The sequence below is a fragment of the Phascolarctos cinereus genome, unplaced genomic scaffold (genome assembly GCF_003287225.1).
Source record: "Phascolarctos cinereus isolate Bilbo 61053 unplaced genomic scaffold, phaCin_HiC Scaffold_5;HRSCAF=322, whole genome shotgun sequence".
Lineage (NCBI taxonomy): Eukaryota > Metazoa > Chordata > Mammalia > Diprotodontia > Phascolarctidae > Phascolarctos > Phascolarctos cinereus.
In genome coordinates this window covers 164,126,549-164,147,278 of record NW_027555958.1, presented here as the reverse complement: position 1 = coordinate 164,147,278, position 20,730 = coordinate 164,126,549, and the positions used below count along the sequence as shown (strand labels likewise).

Below are 20,730 nucleotides of genomic sequence, written 5' to 3'. Positions count from 1 at the left end.
CCATTTGGAACTGTAAATAATTATATCAGTATTCATCCTAGAGAACTTGAACTTGAACCATAAACAAAATCAGGTCAGGTGGAAAACACAGAACTCAGATTGCAAACAGCTTTGTGAAAAAGAAAGAGTAATGGATGGGGAGCCAAAGGTTTTTGGTCTGAATCCCAACTACTTATTCACCCATGTGACTTTCAAGTCTTCAGCTTTTTCACCTGTAAAATGAAAAGGGTGGGCTAGTCCCTTCCAGCTCTAACCTTACAACCTTAGGTAGATACTTATCTTAGGAAGATAAAAGGTCTATATACTCTACGGATGAGGGAACAAATATGCTGAAATTGTGGGAAAAAAAGAAAGTTATTCTGACAGGAGCATAAAGGACACAAAATAAAGAAGACCTTGGTTCAGTATGACCTTGGGCAAATCATTTACCCTTAATGTGCCTCAGTTTCCCCATTTGCAATAAGAAGTTGGACTCGATAGACCACAAGGTCCCTCTCCACTCTAAAGTCATGATCTCATAACTAACTTCAGGGGAATGGTTCAGGGAGCAGATTGAATGTGTTTTGCTATGCTTATTAAAAATTGGGGTAATAAAAGCATTATTATGAAGGACAACAGGTCATTGCACGTGGGAAACGGTCTATTGAAGAGTTAAATAAGATATCAAGATTCCTATGTAATCTAGGTCTCAATTATATTAATGTAGTTATGGAAATAATAAAATGAGTTATCATCTGGTACCTAACTGCCTTGTCTGTATTTCAAGTCACTAGCAAGGGAAAATAAAGAAGAGCAGAGAGCAGGGCAAAACAGCAATTTAAGCTAGGAACCACAGGAACTAAGAAGTACACACACAAAAGTTTAACTCTCTTAAAGTATAAGTAAAATTACTGCAGGGGCACTGATAAATCCAGAAAACTCTCTTTTGCCAAGTAAAGAGTGATGGCATACAGAATATTAAGCTAGCAACATGAAGATAGGGTAAGTTAAAAAGCAGTCCATTTGCCTATTTTCAAGGTAGTTAGGTTGTAGACAAACCAACAATATTTAAGACAGTTTCATTTTTCTTAGGCATGCTCAAAGAATCTGAGAGAGTAATTCTCCCATTTACATTTCAAAATATTTGAGTACCTTCCTCAACCTCATCTATCAAATCTTCAAAGTAAGATTGTTTTATGCTAGTATTAACTATATGAACAAAATGTTTACATAATTTTAGAATTTTGATTATTTGTACATTTTAATTATGTTAATGCATCCTAAGGCTTTGTAGCACCAATATGTATTTGAAAACACTGTACAAAAAAATCCATTAATACCACATTGAATACATCCTGTCAGGCCATCCCAGCAGGTGACAATAATCACATTCTAAGTAAAAATTGTCCAGGAACAGAGTAACAAGTCAACAACTAATCAGTACAGCAATGATATGGGAGAAACTGGAAAAAGTTAATGATTAGGGTGGGGTGGGGTAGGTCCAAGGGAAATTAGAAGTCACTTACTCCAATCCCCTCATTTTTCACTTCACAGAAACAGAGAAGTAACCTGCCCAAAGGCACATAGGCAGTAAATTGGCTAAGTCAGAATTTGAATCCAAGTCCACTGACTCTAAATCTAGCACTGAATCAATCAACTAGATGTTATTAAGCATCTACTAAGTGTCAGGCATTGTACTAAGCTACAAGGATTTTTTTTTAAAGGATAAAAAAGAAAAGAAACAGTCCCTGTCTGTATCTGTCCTGTAGAAGTAATAGGTATATACTCAGGGTGTTCCAAAAGTCTTAGTATATTTTAAGCTAGCAAACTAGTAAGCTTAAAATGCACTAAGACTTTTGGTACACCCTGGATAAATAAATACAAAAAATAAACAGTGTATTAAAGTAATTGAGAGACAGGTGTCATATCAGCTTCTACACTGACAGAAGGGAGTGCATTCCAACGAGAAGGGGGAGGGCTGCCAGACCACTTGGCAGTCTGGTGATGCCTGTGGACCTCTTCTCATAATGCTTGTTTTTTTTTTTTGTTTGTTTTGTTTTGGTTTTAATATAGGTATACTTTCCTTATTCATCTCCACTTCCTGGTTTTCCTAACTTCCTTCAAGTCTCAGCTAAAACCCCATCTTCCATGAGAAGTCTTTCCTGATCCCCCTTAATGTTAATGTTTCCCTCTATCATCTCCACGATAGTGTGTGTGTGTGTGTGTGTGTGTGTGTGTGTGTGTGTGTGTGTGTAGTTTGAATACTGTCTCCCCCATTAGACTGAAATCCTGAAGATCGGGGACTGTCTTTTGCCTTTCTTTGTATCCTGAGAGCTTAGCACAGTGTCCGGCACATAGCAGATGTTAAGAAATGCTTACTGACTGACATAAGATTACAAAACAAATACATTATATTGAGATAGTTATCAATATGTAATACATATTATTGATAGGTAGGTAGATGGTATTAAGCCCACCTGGGGTCTAGTACACACACATATATATTCTTTAGATTGTAAGCTCCTTCATTAGACTGTAAGCTCTTTGAGGGCAAGAACTGTCTTTGTTTTTACAGTGTATTTGTATTTCTATTCTCAAGGCTTAGCACAGGGTCTGGCACATAGTAGAGGCTTAATGTTTGTTTACTATTATCGACTATTTACTGACATATACACATATATATGGGGTCTGTGGTCTTTTAGCTATATATGTATTTAAATATATGCAAATATATGTATAACAAATTTTTTAAGTATACACATAAAGTTCACATCTAAAATAAACGTATGTATTTATTTAAATGTGTGCATATTACACATACAGGTGTGTACATATACATATAGAGATGTATGTATGTATGTAAAGTTCACGGACCCAGGACTAAGAACCCCTGGACTGCAAAGACCACCAGGAAGGTGAAGCCACTCAACTCTAAGGAATCAGTACAACGCCCCGTAATGTAGCTCAGCGCGTGGTAGCGCCCCCTAGACGCAGTAGGCGGTATTGCCCGCAGGACAGCGAGGGCCTCTACCTACCCATTTCGCTAGCCTGGGTCCTACTTCGTGCTAAAGGCCTGGGTAAAGCGAGACACACCGTCACAGCCATTACCAAGAGTCTGCGATGAAGGACACGGATCTCAACCAATCGCACCCTGGCTCCACAATACCCCCTTCCCTCCTAAATAAAGTGCAGAAGGAAGCGAAGCATTGTAGATAAAGAGAAAAGTTGGGCTGGGGAAAGGAGGTTAGGGTCTCCCCAGGAGCGGGAGGGAAGGGGGAGGGGAAGGAGGGAGTCTACGCGCGCGCGTAGCTACACGCGAGAGGGAGGGGGGAACTCCAGCGAGGGCTGCCCCAGCGAGAGGGCGGCTCTACGACGACACGGAGCTCCGCCCCGAGGCTCCGGCCCCGCCCCCGAGGAAGGAGGGGCCCCGGGGGCTGGAACTGGAGGAGGGAGAAATAAATAAAGGACGGTACCAGGCTGGGAAGTTCCGGAAAGCGGCTCGGCTCCCTCTCCGTGGAGCTTCACCGGCGACGCATCCCGGCCCAGCGGTGCGGGGAGGAGCCGACTCCCATGGAGTGAAAGGTGGGGTGGGGCAAAGGGTGACCGAGCCCCGAGCCTTGAGGGTGACAGCAGCTACGGAAGGGCCGGAGGAAGAGCGGCTCCAACCCGGAAAGAAGAGGCCGAGGCCACGGGCGCAGCCCTTGCGTGAAGACAGCCGCGGGGGAGGGGAGAGGAGGGCATGGGGGCGGGGCGGTGGGAGAGCGCGCGCGCGCGCACAGGGCACTCGCGGGACGAGGGAGGAGAGGAGCCTGGGGAGCTGGAGAGCGATTTGGGGAAAAGAGCGCGCCCCCGCGTACTGAGGGGCCGAGAGGAGGGGCAGGCGTGGCGTGACGCAGTGCGTCGCCTTCTCGTTCCTTAGGGCAAGTGACCGAGGGGAAGTGGAACCGGTGGGGGAGAGCTGCTGTCGTCTGGTTCATCCGCTAACGTTTGTTGGCTTTACCCTTGCTTGGGGCTATTGGGCCAGTAAACCTGGGGACCGTGAACTGAAATGGAAAAAAAAATACATCTTTATTTCAATAAAACCAGTTTTCTTATAATCCTATGTATTTTTTGCCTTGGAGTCCAGCCAGTCAGTAAAACAATTATTAAGTATCCACTGTATGTGGATACTAAGAAAACCAAAAGACAATTCCTGTTTTTGAATAAACAACCCACAATCTTTTAAAGGAGTCAGCTTTCCAACAACATTATACAAACAGGATACATACAGGAAAAATTGGTGACAGCTTTCATCACACTGCCAAAGGGATCTATTGGGGGGGGGGAGTTCTTACAATAAACCGTTATACTTACCGAGGTTGCACCAAGGGCCAAACCAAACTGCTCAATTGACTCGCCCTTAAATTCTTGCTCTTCCCACCAACTTCTTTACATGAACTGTGGATGTTTCTGGCCCAAAGGTAGTTGGGTTAGAGCTGACAGGTGGGATCCAGGCTATATTCTAGGGTCTCTCTGAAGGAAAGTGCATTGCAACAAGTTGGCAAACTGATTCATCACCAGTTTAAAAACTCAAAATTCACTAGCTTCTTTCCTGGAGGCCCTTTGCAATCTGAAACCAATGACTTTAATACAAATGACAAAGATATTTTGTATAGTTACTGTGTAAATTAAAAGTGATACAAGTATCATCCTTTCCATAGCTTCTGTCAAATTTGTCTAGCCACAAAACTTCCTGTAAAGAGTGTATATGTGTGTGTATAACTTTTAAAGTAGGTGTTGATCTGGAAATCTGGGTTTTAGTCCCACCTCTTCCACTAGCTAACTGTCCAACCTCTAGACAATCCATTTGAACTCCCTGGATGACAGTTCCCTCATGTAAAATGTTGTGGCTGTCCTAGGTGATCTAACATTCTCAAAAAACCATTCGTTCATTTAATAAAGATCACCTGACCATAAGCAGTATGATATTATGGTATCTTTCCCACGTGCTTTTCAGTAGCTTTCTTCCCTCTGGGCAATCCTTCTACTAATCCCCAAACAACACAATGCCCTAGGCCCCCAACTCTTGATTACCTCCTTTCCTGCTGGAATTTCTTTAACCAGCACTCAAATTTTTAATACTAGTAACACTTCCTTTGTCTTTTCCTTACAACAGCCCTGGGAAGAAGGCAAGGCGAGTATTATCTGTTGCTAAGTCCTGTCAATTTTACCCTTGTAACACTTTTATATTCCCCCTTCTCTCTTCTGACACTGACACCAACACCATCACCTCATCACTTCCTTCCTGGACTACTACCTCAAGTCCTGCAACTCCATCTTTTGATCAGCTGTCAAATTAATCTTCCTAAAGTACAGGTCTGAACATGTCAAACCCCTATTCAATCACTTCCAGGATCAAATGTAAAATTTTGTGTTTGTTGTTCAACACTCTTCAAAACCTGGTCCCCTCCTACTTTTCCAGTCTTTTTCACTTTACTCTCTCCTATGTACTGTTTGATCCAATGACAAATCAAAATCACTTATTAATTATGTGTCAGGGCTTGTGTTGAACACTGGGAATACAAATATAAGCAGAAAGAAATACAATCCTTCAAGGGGACCTGAGGGCAGAAAACTGGTGTCTAATTCTAATGGGAAGATAGAAGGAATCTGAAAAGGGGAGAGGAGGAAAAGGTAGTAGAAAAAGTCAGTAGTCAAGAGAATGGCCTAGAAAGGAATGAAGACATGTTTGGCCTGGGTCTCCTTAAAATCCAGGTTCTAGGAGGAACCAAACAATCAAAGGAGGAGGGCAGAGGACACCAATGTGATAAATCTAGAATTAGAGAGGATTTTCAGGGTGAAGAGGTTTCTATAGCATGCATGGTAGAGAAATTCTGGCGAGTCAAGTCCCACAAAGTTGAAGTCCAAAGTCACATTCCTCCTTAGGATTTTGCTGTTTGGCTGGCTGAAACAATAGGCCTAGATTTCTAGACTCAGATCCTCATGGCTCTCAGATTGGTCACTGGCCTCCTTGTCCTTTTTTTTTTTTAGTTACATGTATTTTGGGGTTTTCTTTGTAAGTTTTTATTTATTTTAAACAAATGCAAAATGAGAAAAGAAAAAAATTCCCATGTACTCAGTAGAACATAAGAGATGATTCAACAGAGTACAATACTTTTCCATTTCAAGGAAACTATATAAAAATACTACACATTGTTTTCAAAGCTGCCCAGTTTTTCTTTACTTCCTTGTAGGTTTCCTTTTGTTCCCTGCTGTGCATTTTTGACTTTATTTTTTTTAGTAATTTAATTGGGATGACATTGAATAAATAGATTAGTTAGGTTAAATTGTCATTTTAAAAAATATATTGGCATTACCTACCCATGAACAATAAATATTACTTCAGTTATTTAGACCTGACTTTATAAATATAAAATATGTTTTATATTTATGTTCATATAGTTCCTGTGTCTGTTTTGGCAGGTATACGCTGAGGTATTTTTTTCCTCAGTCTGGATCAGACTGACTCCTCAATCTGATGGATTTTACATTTACACATGTAAAGAGTTTTTGCTTTCTAAAAAAGCTGTAGCAGAAAAAGCACCAGGGCTTTAAACTGAAAAAACATGGCAGAGTCCACTCGTTGCCCTATGAAAAAAAGAAAACATTGTAGTGAGGACTGCTGCCACCAGAGGCAAAATGTTCTACAACCTCATGCTCAGTGGACCCAGCTGACAACAACCAGCAGTAACTAACAGCACCAGTGGAGCCAAACTGAAGAGCATCTACATGATACCAGTAGGGTAGAGTATGCATCCAGCAGAGAATACATGTATGGCAATGACAATAAAATTTGTCATACCTGCTATTCCATATCATGGAATAGCCTTGGAAGGGGCTGCCTGATGAAATCACCAGAAGACTTTGGTGGCTCTACAGTATAGGAGGTATAAGTGGCCACCTCCACAACATGTCATGGCCACACATATAACCTACATGTATGTTCCTCCACACATATATCCTGGCCACTTGTGGTCCCTATTCATGCTTCTCCATATATGTTTCCTACATGTATCCATTCTTTCTACTGATGGTGTTTGTAGAAAAGTGTACCCTGAGTTTATGGAGGAAACATTTTACTGCTACATTTCTTACTTAACTATTTTATTAAATGTCTTTGCTTTGAACAAGTCTTCTGACCAACTAACAATGACAAGAAAAAAATACTGTTGAGGGTTCATGAGTTATGGTTTTGAATGGGTGTAGACTCATGTAGTACCTTGAACCTGGAGTAGCCTGATCTTCGGGACCCATGTGCAAGCTAGAGGTACCCTCACTTACATTTATTCTGCTTGGTGAAAGCCTTAAAAGGAAAGCAATAGAATACTCAAGTACTAACTAACATAGGTCAATTTCCTGATAATATCAAGGTTGAAATATTATAAACAACACTCTGTATACGATTTGAAAAGTTTGTTTATATTTAAGAAAAGGTTTTTAGCTAATAGTTTTGCTGATGTTACTAAGCTATATGACAATGATTGCTGTTCAAACTTCCCTCCCTCTTTTTCATTTTAAGAACCACCTCATACTTATGCTTTGTAGGCTGAATAGAAGGGTCAAATTGCATAGTAGAAAGGAAAAGAAAAATGGTCATGCTTATCAGTTAGTGATACCACAGACATAATTGGCAAGCTAATCCCTAGTCACCAAGTGGAATGTTGTTTGGAACTGAATATCATCCTACGCTGTAACAGTGATATTACAAATGAAGAGGACTCTTAACAAGGCTTGATTGTATATAAAGCCACAAGCTCAGCAAGCTAGTTGTTCCACATTTTATATTAGCTTCAAAAGTTATAATGTTCTACCCAAACAGGAAGGTGGGGGGAAAGAAGAAGCAGGTCAGAATACACCCCTTTGTCCCTAATTCTAAAAACAATGTTAATTTATCAACCCCAATCTATGCTGTCCTAAAGTAATTTAACTCTTCCCCATTTTTTATAGTTATCTCAAAATAGAATGCCAAGTAATTATACAAATTTGGAACCATACACACATATCAAGAGGAAGTATCACATAGTGGAAGACTTTGGAGTGGGGAAGATCAAGGTTCAAGTTCTGATACATTATAGATGTGTGACAGTGGGGAACTTTTAAGTGCTCCCAGACAACTTTCTAATCCTATAGTTTACAGATGAGTTTCTCTTCAGTTTTCACACTGGGATTTCCCTACATCAATGAAATAAAAGAACCAAAAACATCTCTCCCTACCACCACCACCACCATCACCAGTCTAATGTAAAGCAATAGGTCATGGTGTGAGAGTCATAAGTGTGGCTTTTATCCAGTGATAGCATGGAGAGTTAAAAACATTCTAACTACATCAGCTGATTTTTCTCTCCTCAGTTTCTAAGCAAGGTCTATTTATAAGATGAGGCGGTGTAGTGTACACTTATAGAGTGCTGGGCCTGGAGTCAGGAAGATCTAAGTTCAAATGCATCCTCCAACACTTACTAGATATGTGACCTTGGGTAATTCACTTAATCTTTGTCTGCCTCCATTTCCTTAACCACAAAGTGGCACTCGCCTCACAGAATTGTTTTAAGGATCAAATGAGATAGTATTTGTAAAGCACCTAACAAAGTACCTGGCACATAGTAGGTGCCTAGCAAATGTTTGTTCCCTTTCCTTTCCCTAAATGTTCCCATGAGTCTATGAATATGTTTGCACCTCCTCAATCTGAAACGGAATCTTTTCATTCTCCTTTAATACCAAACTTCTTCAAAGCATTGTCTATAATTAGTGCCTCAAGTTTCTCACTACATTCTGTCTCCTCGATTCTATATGAATTACTCTGCTGAAACTACTCTCTTTAAGGTCACCAATGATCATTTTTAATTGCCCAATTCAGTCCTTATTTTCCTTGACCTCTCTGTATGATATGACATAGTTGATCAGACATTTCCACTGGGTCTGATTCTTCCTTGTCTTTGGACACATTGTTGGTTCTTTTACCTCTCTGATCATTCCTTCACTGCCTTCTTTACTGGCTTTTTATAGTCTCCTAATTCATTTAGGTAGATCGTTTACTAAAGTTTATGTCATTGGCCTTCATCTCTTTTTTTTTTTCTTTTTTGGCAATTTCAGTCACTCCTAATATTTCAAAGATCACCTGCAGGTCGATGACTCTCAAATCTGTGTCTTCTTTTCTGCCCTCATGGCATGTGTTCCCAATTGTCTATGGCATATTTCAGCTGCCTGTCAATAAACATTTATTAAGTGCCCACTATATACCAGGCACTGTACTAAGCATTGGAGATACAAAAAGAGGCAAAAGACAGTCTCTGCCCTCCAGGAGCTCAAAATGTAACATAGGCACTTCAAATGTAATTACAAGTCTTAAATTGAACGAGTATAAGGTTTTCCTGTTTCCAGTCTTCCCACCTCTAATCTAGCCTGTTATAGACCCACCTTCATTGACACTTGGACACTGGCTCTGGGTTTGCTTGTTCTCCTCTCCTGAAACTTGGTGCTCTTTTTCCCCTTTGAGAAACTTCTCTGAACTCAGGACTGTGCCATTAAGACATAAGATATCTGACGGGGTTTTTTTTATCACTGTCCCCAGAATTGGAACTGTTCTGTTGGGATGGCCCAAGGGCACTCAATCTACACTCTGCCTTTTTAGTTAGATACGGTCCATGTTTCTACATGAGGTCTTTTCCCCCAATCTTTTCACACTCTCACAAATCAAGGCTAATTCTAGAAGTAAACACAAGTAGAAAGCCACACATGTACATTTCCACAAGCTACCAAGAACCCTGTCTCTGGAGTCAGAGGACTAGGCTCAATTCCTGTCTCTGATGCTTATCACCTGTGTGACTACAAGTCATATAACTCCTAGGCCTCAGTTGTTTCATCTCTAAAATGAAGAGGTTGTACTAGATCATTTTTGAGATCCCTTTCATCTCTAGATCTATGAATTTCCATTTTAGCTTGTGCCCTTATCAATTTATTGCAACAGCTTCTTAACTCATCTCCCAAAATATTCAGAATACTCCACAACCTAAACCTAGCACCTCCCTCCCTTTCCAGGTTTATCTTATATCACTTTCCTATACCCTCCTCCATATATAGAGTATACATATTGTATACTCTAGCCAAACTGTAGTACTCACTGTCAAATTCACTTGGCACTTTCCTGCTTCTGTGTCTTTATTCCTGCCAATCTCTATTCCTGGGATGGTCAACCTCCCTTTTGTCATGTAATGAATTGGCATCCACTATCTAAAGCCCAATTAAAATGTCACCTCTTCCATGAACCCTTCCCTGAGATCCTCCTGTCTATAATGACTTTATTTTTGTACCCTTGGTCCTCATAAAGCACATTGTTTTTCACTTCTCTAATGCACTTATCATATAATATTATGTGTTACATGTATTAGTCTATGGATTGTATCCTTCTGCTACCAGGGGTGGGGAACTTGTGGCCTTGAGGCCACATGTGGCTTTCTAGGTCCTTGGGTGTGGCCTTTTGACTGAGTCCCAGTTTTACAGAACAAATCCTTTTATTAAGGGGATTTGTTCTGTGAAGTTTGGATTAAGTCAAAGGGCCACATTTGAGGACTAGAGAGCCACATGTGGCCTCAAGGCCACAGATTCCCCACCCCGATAGACTGTAAATTCCATAAGGATAAGGCCAGATTTGTGTCATGGATCTCTTTGGCAGTTTAGAACAATGGTGTCAGATACAAACAGAAGTGGGAGCCAGTAATCCATACATAAGGATCCCTGCAAGCCATATATTTAATTAAATTTAAAATCTAATATTATCTATATTTTATTGTATTTTAAAGTTTGTTTTGTTAAATATTTCCAAATTACATCTTAATTTGATTTAGAGTGCATTTCAGAGTGTTGTAGGCCACATGTAGCCTATGGGCAGCATGTCTGACACCTGTGGTCTAGAGAAACCTATGGATCCCTTCCCAAAATGCATAAGATATAGAAGTTTACAAAAGAAATCAATTATATTTAGGTATACTTTATCAAAATACTTTTAGAAATCAAATTCATGGACCCCAGGTTAAAAACCCTGATCTAAATGTTATATCTTCCCTTCTTCCCCAGAACCTAACACAATGGTTCATGCACTATTAGGGGCTTAAAAGTTGAACATATGGTTTTAGATTCAATAAATTAATCTGAATGCTTTTTGGAATTTTTCAAATACAAAAATGCATTGACTTGTGATTCCTATGTTTATCGCTTTTGAACCAATGACTTAAAATGATTATTTTAAATATCACAAAATGTTTTAGAAAAACAAAAATTGAAATTCTGAACCTAAAGGGTCTGGTTGAATTATATTGTGTTTTCCAAAAAAATTATTATTAACAAGGGAATAGTCACCTATAGTTTGTAAAAGAATGATTTTGTTGGGATATTACCTGAAGTGGAGTGTGTATGTGTGTGTGGACTTGACTAAATGCAATTCAATTCAACAAACATTCATTAACCTCCTACTACATGCAAAGGATTGTGATAAATGCTGGGGGGCTACAAAATCAAAAGATAAAATAATTCCTGCCTTCAAGGAGCTGACATTCTATTACATGGCTTCCTAAGGCACTAGCCATATATTTGTTTTATATAATGTATAACTGTATACCTAAACCATATGCCCAAGGTTATAAAGATATAATGCTCCTATAAACCTCTAATACACTTCTTTCCTCCTTTATTTTTCATAGGTATCTGCATTATATTGTATTATACCATATTGTGTTAGGCAGCTAGGTGACTCAGTGTTGGGCCTGGAGCCAAGAAGATTTGAGTTAAAATCTGACCTCAGATAATTTAGTTGTATGACCCTGGGAAAATCACTTAACCTCTGTTTGCCTCAGTTTCCTCATCTGTAAAATGGGGATAATAATAGCACCTTCTTCCCAGGGTTGTTATGAGGATCAAATGAGAAAATATTTGTAAAGCACTTAGCATAGTTGCTGGCACATAAGTTCACATAAATACTAGCTATTATTATTATCATTATTAATTTTTTCTAATGAGTTCCAGAGAATATGCATTAAGCAGATACTCTTTTCTCTTTACTGATTTGACTAAGAGCAATATATAAAAAAAAGAACTTCCCAGAAATTCCTAATTGCATAGATTATAACTTATCTTCTTTTACACAGAAAAAAAAAAGCAGGCTGAGTGATTAAATCAGTGTTAACAGTGGACCTAAATAATTTAAGCCCTTTATTCCCTTCTCTCAAATTAGTTTGTCCTCGTTGGCAGGCTTGAGGGCTTAAATTTTCTAGATTGATTTTTTTTAATTTTTAAATTAGAAAATACGTTTTCTATTTTTGCATTAATTTAAAATATGTCCCTTCCACACACCCCCACTGAATAACAAGCAAAAAACAAAATTCTCAGCATAATCATGCATAGATCAGTAAAATAAATGACCACATTGGCCATGTCCCAAAATCTTATGTTTCTCTCTGAATTTTAAGTTCATCACCTCTGAAAGAGATGATCGGTGTACTTTATCTACAGTTTTCTGGACTAGTGGTTTATCATTTCATTAATCAGAGTTCTTAAGTCTTTAAAAGCTGTTTTACTTGATAATGTTCTTGTCATTGTATAAATTATTCGCTTAGTTCTCACTTCATTCTGCATCCATTCAGAGAGGTGTCCCCTATTTCCCTCTAGACTGTCCATTTCATCATTTCTTATGTCAGAATAATGTTCCATTTTACATTTATACATCATAATGTGTTTATCCATTCCTAGATACCCCCTTAGTTTCCAATTTTTGGCAACTATCAAAAGACCTGATATAAATATTTTTATATGTGTGTTTTTCCCTCTTTGTTCTTTTTTGGTGTATAGGTATGATAGTGATATTACTATATCAAATGATATAATAATTGTAGTGACTTTCTGATTATAATTCCAGGTCATTTTCCAGAATAGCTGGACAAATTGATTGCTCTATTAACAATCTTCTAGTGTGTCTGTTTTCCCATAGTTCTTCCAACATTTATCATTTTCATCTTTTGTCACCTTGGCCAGTCTGATGGGTTTGAGGTGGAATTATAAGCTTATTTAATTTACATTTCCCTGATTATTAGTGACTGAGAACATTTTTTCATGTTTATTGGCAACTCTGGGTTTCTTTCTGTAAAAGCTACCTGTTCATCTCCTATGCTCATTTATCTGTTGGAGAATAGCTCTTAGTTTTATAAATTTGAAGCAGTTCTTATTTTTGAGAACGCAATTGATTTCTCTCCTTTCTTTGAGTTTTCTGAGATTGTCATCATATATAATGTTTCTTATCCTGTTTAAACTCCATATCTTTATATTAAAATTGTTACTTTATTCTGTTCTTCCCATGGTTTCAGCTTTCTGTGAAGATATATTTAAGTGTGCTAGAGCAATTTCCTGAGGAGACTTTTCTTGAGGAGAAGCTATTTTTCTAAAACGTCCCTATAGTCTTATGGTTGGGTTGGAAGGTGGTGGGAAGAGAGTTTAGGAAAAGGGAACTGACTTCAAACAGCACAAGTCAGGAAGTAGAGTGGTTATAACTGTGCAACCTTCCCTAATAGTAATCTTCACATGTAATTCATTGGTGTGATGGCAGAGCCATATGTAGACAAACCAGGCTTCAGGGTAGACCAGTCAGTTACAGTCAGGGCTTCAATTATAGTCAGTCTACTGGAGAGAACTTCATTAGTAAAAAAGAATGATTTTATTTCCACTAGCCAAACTGTGCCTTCTCCACTTGGCCGAAATCCCCACCTCCACCCCGAAGGAACCTTAGACTACACCTTTGGAAAACAGCCTGGGAAAAAAAAAAAAACAACAAAAACACGGGAGAGGCACAGCTAGGTGGCACAGTGGATAGAGTACTGGCCCTGGAGTTAGGAGGACTGAGTTCAAATCTGATCTCAGATACTTGACACTTACTAGCTGTGTGACCCTGGGCAAGTCACTTAACCCCCAATTGCCTTGCCAAAAAAAAAAAAAAAACAACTCCTGGGCTCTGATAGCTGATCTCTTACCTTATCTTGTCTGGAATCAGGCCTCTACTTTATATCCTGACTCCCAGCTCCAAATCATGCGGCTGCACTTATAGTTCACCCACCCCCACCTCCTTCCAGATCTCCTTTCTTTTGTCTTCCCCCATTATAATGTAAGCTCCTTGAAGGCTTGGACTTCCTTGCTCACTAAGTACAGTACCTAAAACTTTGAAGGCCAGAGAAGGTGCTAGAAGAAGTTTTCTACCAGGAGTTCCCAACACCAATGAAACTACAGGTCCATTTTTTTTTTAAATCTATGCTAGTGCCTCATTGTGGTATGGAGGTGACCCTGAGTTCTTGAAAGTTAAGCCAGTGGAACTCAGATCCTACCAGGTGGTTCTGGTAACGTATCATGTATATGTAGTTTAAGAACCAACCTGGGTAAGTTTGTAAAGGCCCATCACCTGGTTTACTTCAGGGTGATGATATTTTCAACCACAATGACATTTCAACCCACTAACCCTTTAAGTATTAAAATAAGAAGAGGGATTTTGTAGCAGGAATAGCATTACAATTAGAGTCAAGACTTGGGTTCAAATCCTTGCTTTGCTACTTTTCTTGGAAGGAAGAAAACAAGCATGTATCTAGCACCTACTAAGGGCCAGACACTGTGCTAAGCACTTTACAAATATCATCTCCTCTAGTCCTCACAACAACCTGGGAGGTAGGTGCAATTATTGTCTCCATTTGAGGACAGTGAGGCAAGCAGAGGTTAAGTAACGATGTGTCTAAGAATAGATTTGAATTCAGGTCTTCCTGACTCCAGGCCTGGCACTCTATCTACTGTGTCACTTACCTGCAGGTCATTTCACTGAAGCAGTGCTTCTTAAACTGTGGGTCACAACCCCAAGCGGGGTCTCCCACATTGGGGTTGCAAAAAATATGGAAGCAGTAAAGGGTTTCTGAATGCACAACGACCAAAAGTTAATTCACAATCAAAGAGGTAATGAATCCGAAGTGTTTCTGGAAGGGATTGCCCATGTTGTATCATGCAACTTCACTGCAGCCTTGTTTCTGAACACAAATAATGTGTACTTTACACTGTGAATGCCCTCAGGCTATGCAATGCCAATGAACACTGCCAAAAATTCTAAAAATGAGTCTTGAGTAGAAAAAGTTTAAGAAGCCCTACACCAAAGGCTTTGGACCATCAGATGATCTCCAAAGTTTCTTCTAGCTTCAAAATCTATAAACTTTTGCTAATAAATTGTATCAGTATTTGCTATGCATAGTTTCCTTAGCTCCCTATAGTCTATTTCAAGGTCAGCTTAAGTCACAAAGCCTTCACAAAGTCTTTCTGACTGCCTTAACCTATCCAGCCTTTTCCCCATTTGTGATTTCCTATAGGACTGCCTGTTTCACTCATTCAAATACTCAATCATATACTTGCCTTAAAGCAGTTTGAAATTGTTTCATATATATGTAAGAAACATGGCACTTTGACATCATAGGTAGATAGCTGGCTTTTAAGTCAAGAAGATCAGGATTCAGTTTCTGCCTCTGATGCAAACTTGCTGTATGACCATGGACAAGTCACTTAAATTCTCATTTGGGCTACTCTCATTTAAGCAACTTTCTGAAACTACAAGTTGCTGAGGTGGTACCAACCTCAATTGTTGAAGGGCGTTTCTTTATCTAGGAGTATACTATACCAATGAAATCACAGGTTCAGTCCCCATCCCTATGTTTGCATGCATGCATGTATGTATGTATGTATACAAATACACGATCTATCTCCTGGGTATTGAATTAATAATTGTTCTTATCTTTTGTGCAGGTAAAAGCAGTACCTGAAAGTAAATTTTTTATCACTCTCTTAAAATTCATAAGTTCCTTGGGGAGGGGATCTTTTCTTTAAAAAGCAAGCACAATGCCATTGTGTTATTTTCTTTTGTTTTGTTTTTTACTGATAGTAATGGGAATTCAAGTCCACTTACACAGAGCTTGGAGTGTTCCCTACAAATTGTGTTTTGATGTATAACCTCTATTCCATTTTTTTCCTTGTGCTTACTTTAAATTCTAGATATTTTTATGAATCTAATCAGACAGGTTCTTACAGGAAGACTGACAAATACCATTTTCAGAGAAAACATTAAAAATCCTTTAGGCCATTTCACTTGCAGAATCTTGTTTCTGAAAGATGAAGACTTAACATGTACTGATGTTACAAAGCAATATGTGGCAGATGAAGAGGATCTTGTTAAGTATTTGTGTTGATACTGTAGAGAGTTCTAGAATTCCCTTGAAATATGGGGGGTTGGGGTGAAATCTATATATCATTTTTGTTTTACTGAAAAGACTGGGATACAATAGAAACCTATGAAGTGACAGTATAAGTGCAGCATTCCCACAAACCTTAGAATACTTATAAATGGCCTGGCTTGGTAGCTAAATGAACAGTACAGCTATCAAAGCTATAAGAACTTTCTAGTTACAATTCTGGTATAATGCCAACAACTCAGGAGTTAGGCTATAGATTAACCTTCAAAATGTCAGATTTCTAAATGTAAGTGTGCCATGGCTGTATCTGCTATTCAGATCCTGCTTGTCTCTGCTTTCAGCCACTGAAAGCACAGGAGAGTGCCATCTGAATGTTGGCACAAGGAAGACATTCGATTTGTAATTCAAAGCAACAGCTCTAAGCCGAGACAGCTACAAAGTAAATCTGAACAAGGGCTTAATGTGATTTTGCGACCTAAGACTTAATGTTCTCATACCATTAGTCAGCTTTAGCACTGCATCAAACTTGTGATATTGACTAACTACCAGTAATTGCTGATTTATGGCAAAGTTTTCCCATTCTTGTTCACCTCATGCCTCTAATATACCTTCATCTTCTTCTGAAAACATGTTGAATCAGTCATTTCACGTTCTCAATGAGTTTTGCTGTTTACAAATCTATATAGAGGGCATCTGATTCTTCTACTGGATGCCAGTGGGTTGACCTTGTAATTTTTTACTCATGGCTTGAAGCATCTATTTTTAAATGCAGCAAGATTTTAACTATTAAGTGGTTCAAGAAATACATTTATAAGTGTACAGGAGAGGGCAGGAAAGGGAGGAGAATATTTTATGAATAAAATTTATTATTCTCTTGCTTTCAATTCACATTACAGCTTTCTAAAACCATTTCGTTTAACTACTAACACTACAAACTTGTTATGGTTAAGTGGCAATTTATAAACCATTTGTGCCCCTCAGAGCAGTCGTATGTCAATCTGTGGCCCTTTCTAGAAGCTAAAGAAGGGTGTGAAGTGTTGTAATAGAGAGTGCCAGCTCTGGAGTCCAAAAGACCTAGGTTCAAGTCTTGCCCCTGGCATTTATTAGGTATATAACTAATGACAAGTGACCTAAATGCTGTTGGTCTTATTTTCTTCATCTCTAAAATGAGGTTAGTGATACCCATAATACCTGCCTCATAAGATTGTTATAACCAAAAGTGAAATAATATATGTAAAGAACTTTGGACATTTTAGTTGTTTACTTATCACTATTATATCCCATTCTTCTTTCCTAACTCTTTATCACTTGTAGAACTACTGGGGAAGAGCAATGGTGGTTGTCACAAGAGTCTGGCATGCTGAAAAAATTTGGAAGTACCAAAATGTGGAAATATAGTTGTACAACACAGTCCTGTTAGCTAGCAAGCTATTTTCTGTGTGCCTTTGGTTGGACTATTTAGCTCTCTGTCTCTTAGTTTTCTTCTGCGTAAAATGGGGGAGGGGGAGGAAAATGGCATTCGTTCTCTACCTAACTTATGAAATATTTGGATGATTAATCAGAAGAGATATGCAAAAGTGCTTGGAGCTTCTTATAGCAAAAGCTCTATAAAAACATAAGATATTATTAAGATACTGATATTTTCAGGCTAAGTTAAGTATGATTGAATTTTACACCATTAAATGTGCATGTTCAGTGATTTTGTTATTGGTGGGCTGATTCTTGGTATGTTAATGAAGACCTATGTATAGTTTTCTTGATTAACTCGTGGCTCAGGACTTGTTACTTCAAGCACCAAACACGATTTAGCTTTTTGAGGTGTTGCATCCAATATATCAATTATTCATCTTAGGAATTAATGTACAATTAGCATGGATCCCTGTTCATATGGAAATAGATGGTTATGTTAATTAGGGTGCAGAAGCTGGAAAAAGCCTTGCATAATAAAAAGATTGATATTAATATCTTTGAATGGAAGATGTATATATCATGTTATTATGAAAGAAATAATTCATCCATATATACCTTTTATTTCCAAAGATTCTTTTATTTAGTACAACTCTTTTCTCCATTAGAAGTAGCTTAACATGCCAACAAAGATTTTGCCATAGAAAGCCTGACATATTTGATATCTAGTTCACTAGCTTCTCATACTTTCTGTCAGGTAAAACTATAATTTATCACTTGCCATGACTGAACAGTGAGTTCACCTTAAAGTCAGAGAGAGACTCAAGGAATATTTATCTCCTGGTATTTTTATTCATTTCTGTATATATCACACTACAACATTCTCTTTCCTTAAATTTGGAGATAGAAAAGCTATTTTGAAAAGCAGTCTCCCTCTTAGTTTCCTCTTAAGATATACAATATTATTTTATATGTTTAGATTTGTACTCAATCTCAAGAACTATTCTCATCTCTTTTTAAAAATAAATTTTATTGATTTTTTTCATTTTTTCCATCAACAAAATTTCTCCCTGCACAGTCCTCTCCTTTCCCCCGACCAGAGCCATCTCATATAACAAATAGTATTTTTAAAGAAAAAAGACAAAAATCAGCAAAAAAAAAACCAAAACACATGCAATTTTATTTAATCTGCCTCTACAAAAGATATGTCATATCTTTTTTTTCTGAAGCAATGATTGTTCTTTAAAATTTTGCAAAATTCTTTTTTTTTTGTTTTGTGGTTGTTCTTTCCATATTCATTGTTGTAGTTATTGGGTATATTGTTTTCTTAGCTTTGCTTACTTTACCCTGCATCAGATTGTATAAATCTTTACATGCTTCCCTGAATTCATCATATTCATTTATTACAGCACAGTAATATTCCATAACATTCATGGAACACAAGTTGTTTAGGAATTTACTTATTGATGGGCATCTACTTTGTTCCTAATTCTTTACAATTACAAAAAGTGCTGCTATAAAATGTTTTGGTATATATAGGGACTTTCTTCTTATCTAGCAATCACTTCCATGGAGTTCAAGCCTAATGGAATCACTGGGTCAAAGCATTTGTTGTCTTCATCTCTTAAAAGAATTGGACATAAAATTAGGGATGGAGGCTGGCAGAGAGGTACCACAGTTCTTCCTGAGGTTGGGTACTAGCAAAAAATTCATACTAAAGTAGGTTTTTATACATCCATTTTTTTTTAGGCAGTTGGGGTTAAGTGACTTGCCCAGAGTCACACAGCTAGTAAGAATCAAGTGTTTGGTCTGAGGCTGGATTTGAACTCAGGTCCTCCTGACTTCAGGGCCGGTGCTGTATCCAATGTGCCACCTAGCTGCCCCTAAAGTAGGCTTTTTAGATAAAGCATTAGGGTAATAATAATTCTTCCTCACATTTATATAGAACTTTATAGTTTGAAGGGTAGAATCAACATGGTAGACTAACAAGAAGTGCAGCCTTGCTGTACACCATGGCTCCTCCAAACAAATCGATAAAACACAATGGACTAACTCCTATTTCTGAAATATAAGAAAACAGTCCCAGTGAATCATTTTTTCCAGCTTACATCAGCATAAAGAGATATAAAGGGAACTCTTCAGACACTAAGGATGAGGTCTAACCAGGAACAGCTGTGCAAAGCATTCCAACAGATGAAGAAGCTCTGCACAAGGGCAAGAAGATGATGCAAATCCAGCACAGAGGGGCCTAAATTTGTGTGGGGTGAAAGAATAGGTGCCAACCTCTTGCTCTGTTGCTCACTGCCTGGTTCTGGGTCAAAGATCTAGGGATGACTGAGGAGGGGACTTGCACTTAAGGATCACATTCCAAGTTGAAGAGTGGCCATGGCCCTGAGGCTAAATACTGGACAGAACATGTTCATAAGTAAGCAACAGGTATGTGGGTCTGACCTCAGGAGCAGATCACGGCCCCAGTTCCATCCTCCAGACCAGTCTGAAGTCTTCAGTGGAATAACCAGGTAAGAATGATAGACCAGGGCAAAATCTGTAGTTCTGTCATCTCTAGAATTTTCCAGCTGGCTTATATTAACCGTATATAGAAGCAGTCTGCTGGAATTTCAACTAAGGGCAAGTGAAGAAGTGTGTTTGTCAGACCCAAAACCACATAAGCAACTTGAATAGATTAGACTAGGAGGGCAGTAATCAGACTTTACCCTGGAGCTGACCATTTTGGGAACATTTAAAGCAGGTAGGTCTATGAGTTGTCCCTGAGATTTAGGGAAAATACAGCCCTCACCTGCCTGAGAAAGCATCAGTAGGAACCTACACAAGGTCAGCCCAGACATTTTCTTCTAAAAATGTGCAGAGTCTTGCCTTAACATGAATCCAAAGTGAGGAAGTAGACTAGAAGAATGAGTGAACAAGGAGGGGCAGAGGCAAGATGGTGTAGTAAAAGCAGTGACTTGCTTGAGCTCTCCTCCAAATACCTTCAAATACCTGTAAAAAATGGCTCTAAACAAATTCTAAAGCACCAGAACCCACAAAAAGACAGAGTGAA

General features: G+C 38.6%; 1 protein-coding gene and 1 long non-coding RNA gene across 5 annotated transcripts in view; one reads left to right on the top strand and one right to left on the bottom strand.

Moving 5' to 3' along the window:
• FBXL4 (F-box and leucine rich repeat protein 4) overlaps positions 1–3,540 on the bottom strand; it is a 139,266-nt gene extending 135,726 nt beyond the window's left edge. For all 4 annotated transcript variants that reach the window (XM_020998325.2, XM_020998326.2, XM_020998327.2 and 1 more), the window contains exon 1: positions 3,453–3,540. The gene's annotated coding sequence lies outside the window, so the exon portion shown is untranslated. The remainder of the gene's footprint in view (positions 1–3,452) is intronic.
• LOC144457564 (uncharacterized) lies at positions 3,473–4,076 on the top strand. The gene is made up of 2 exons (XR_013486976.1): positions 3,473–3,561; positions 3,899–4,076. It is a non-coding gene; the product is annotated as an uncharacterized LOC144457564 (long non-coding RNA).
• Positions 4,077–20,730: the final 16,654 nt, after the last annotated feature.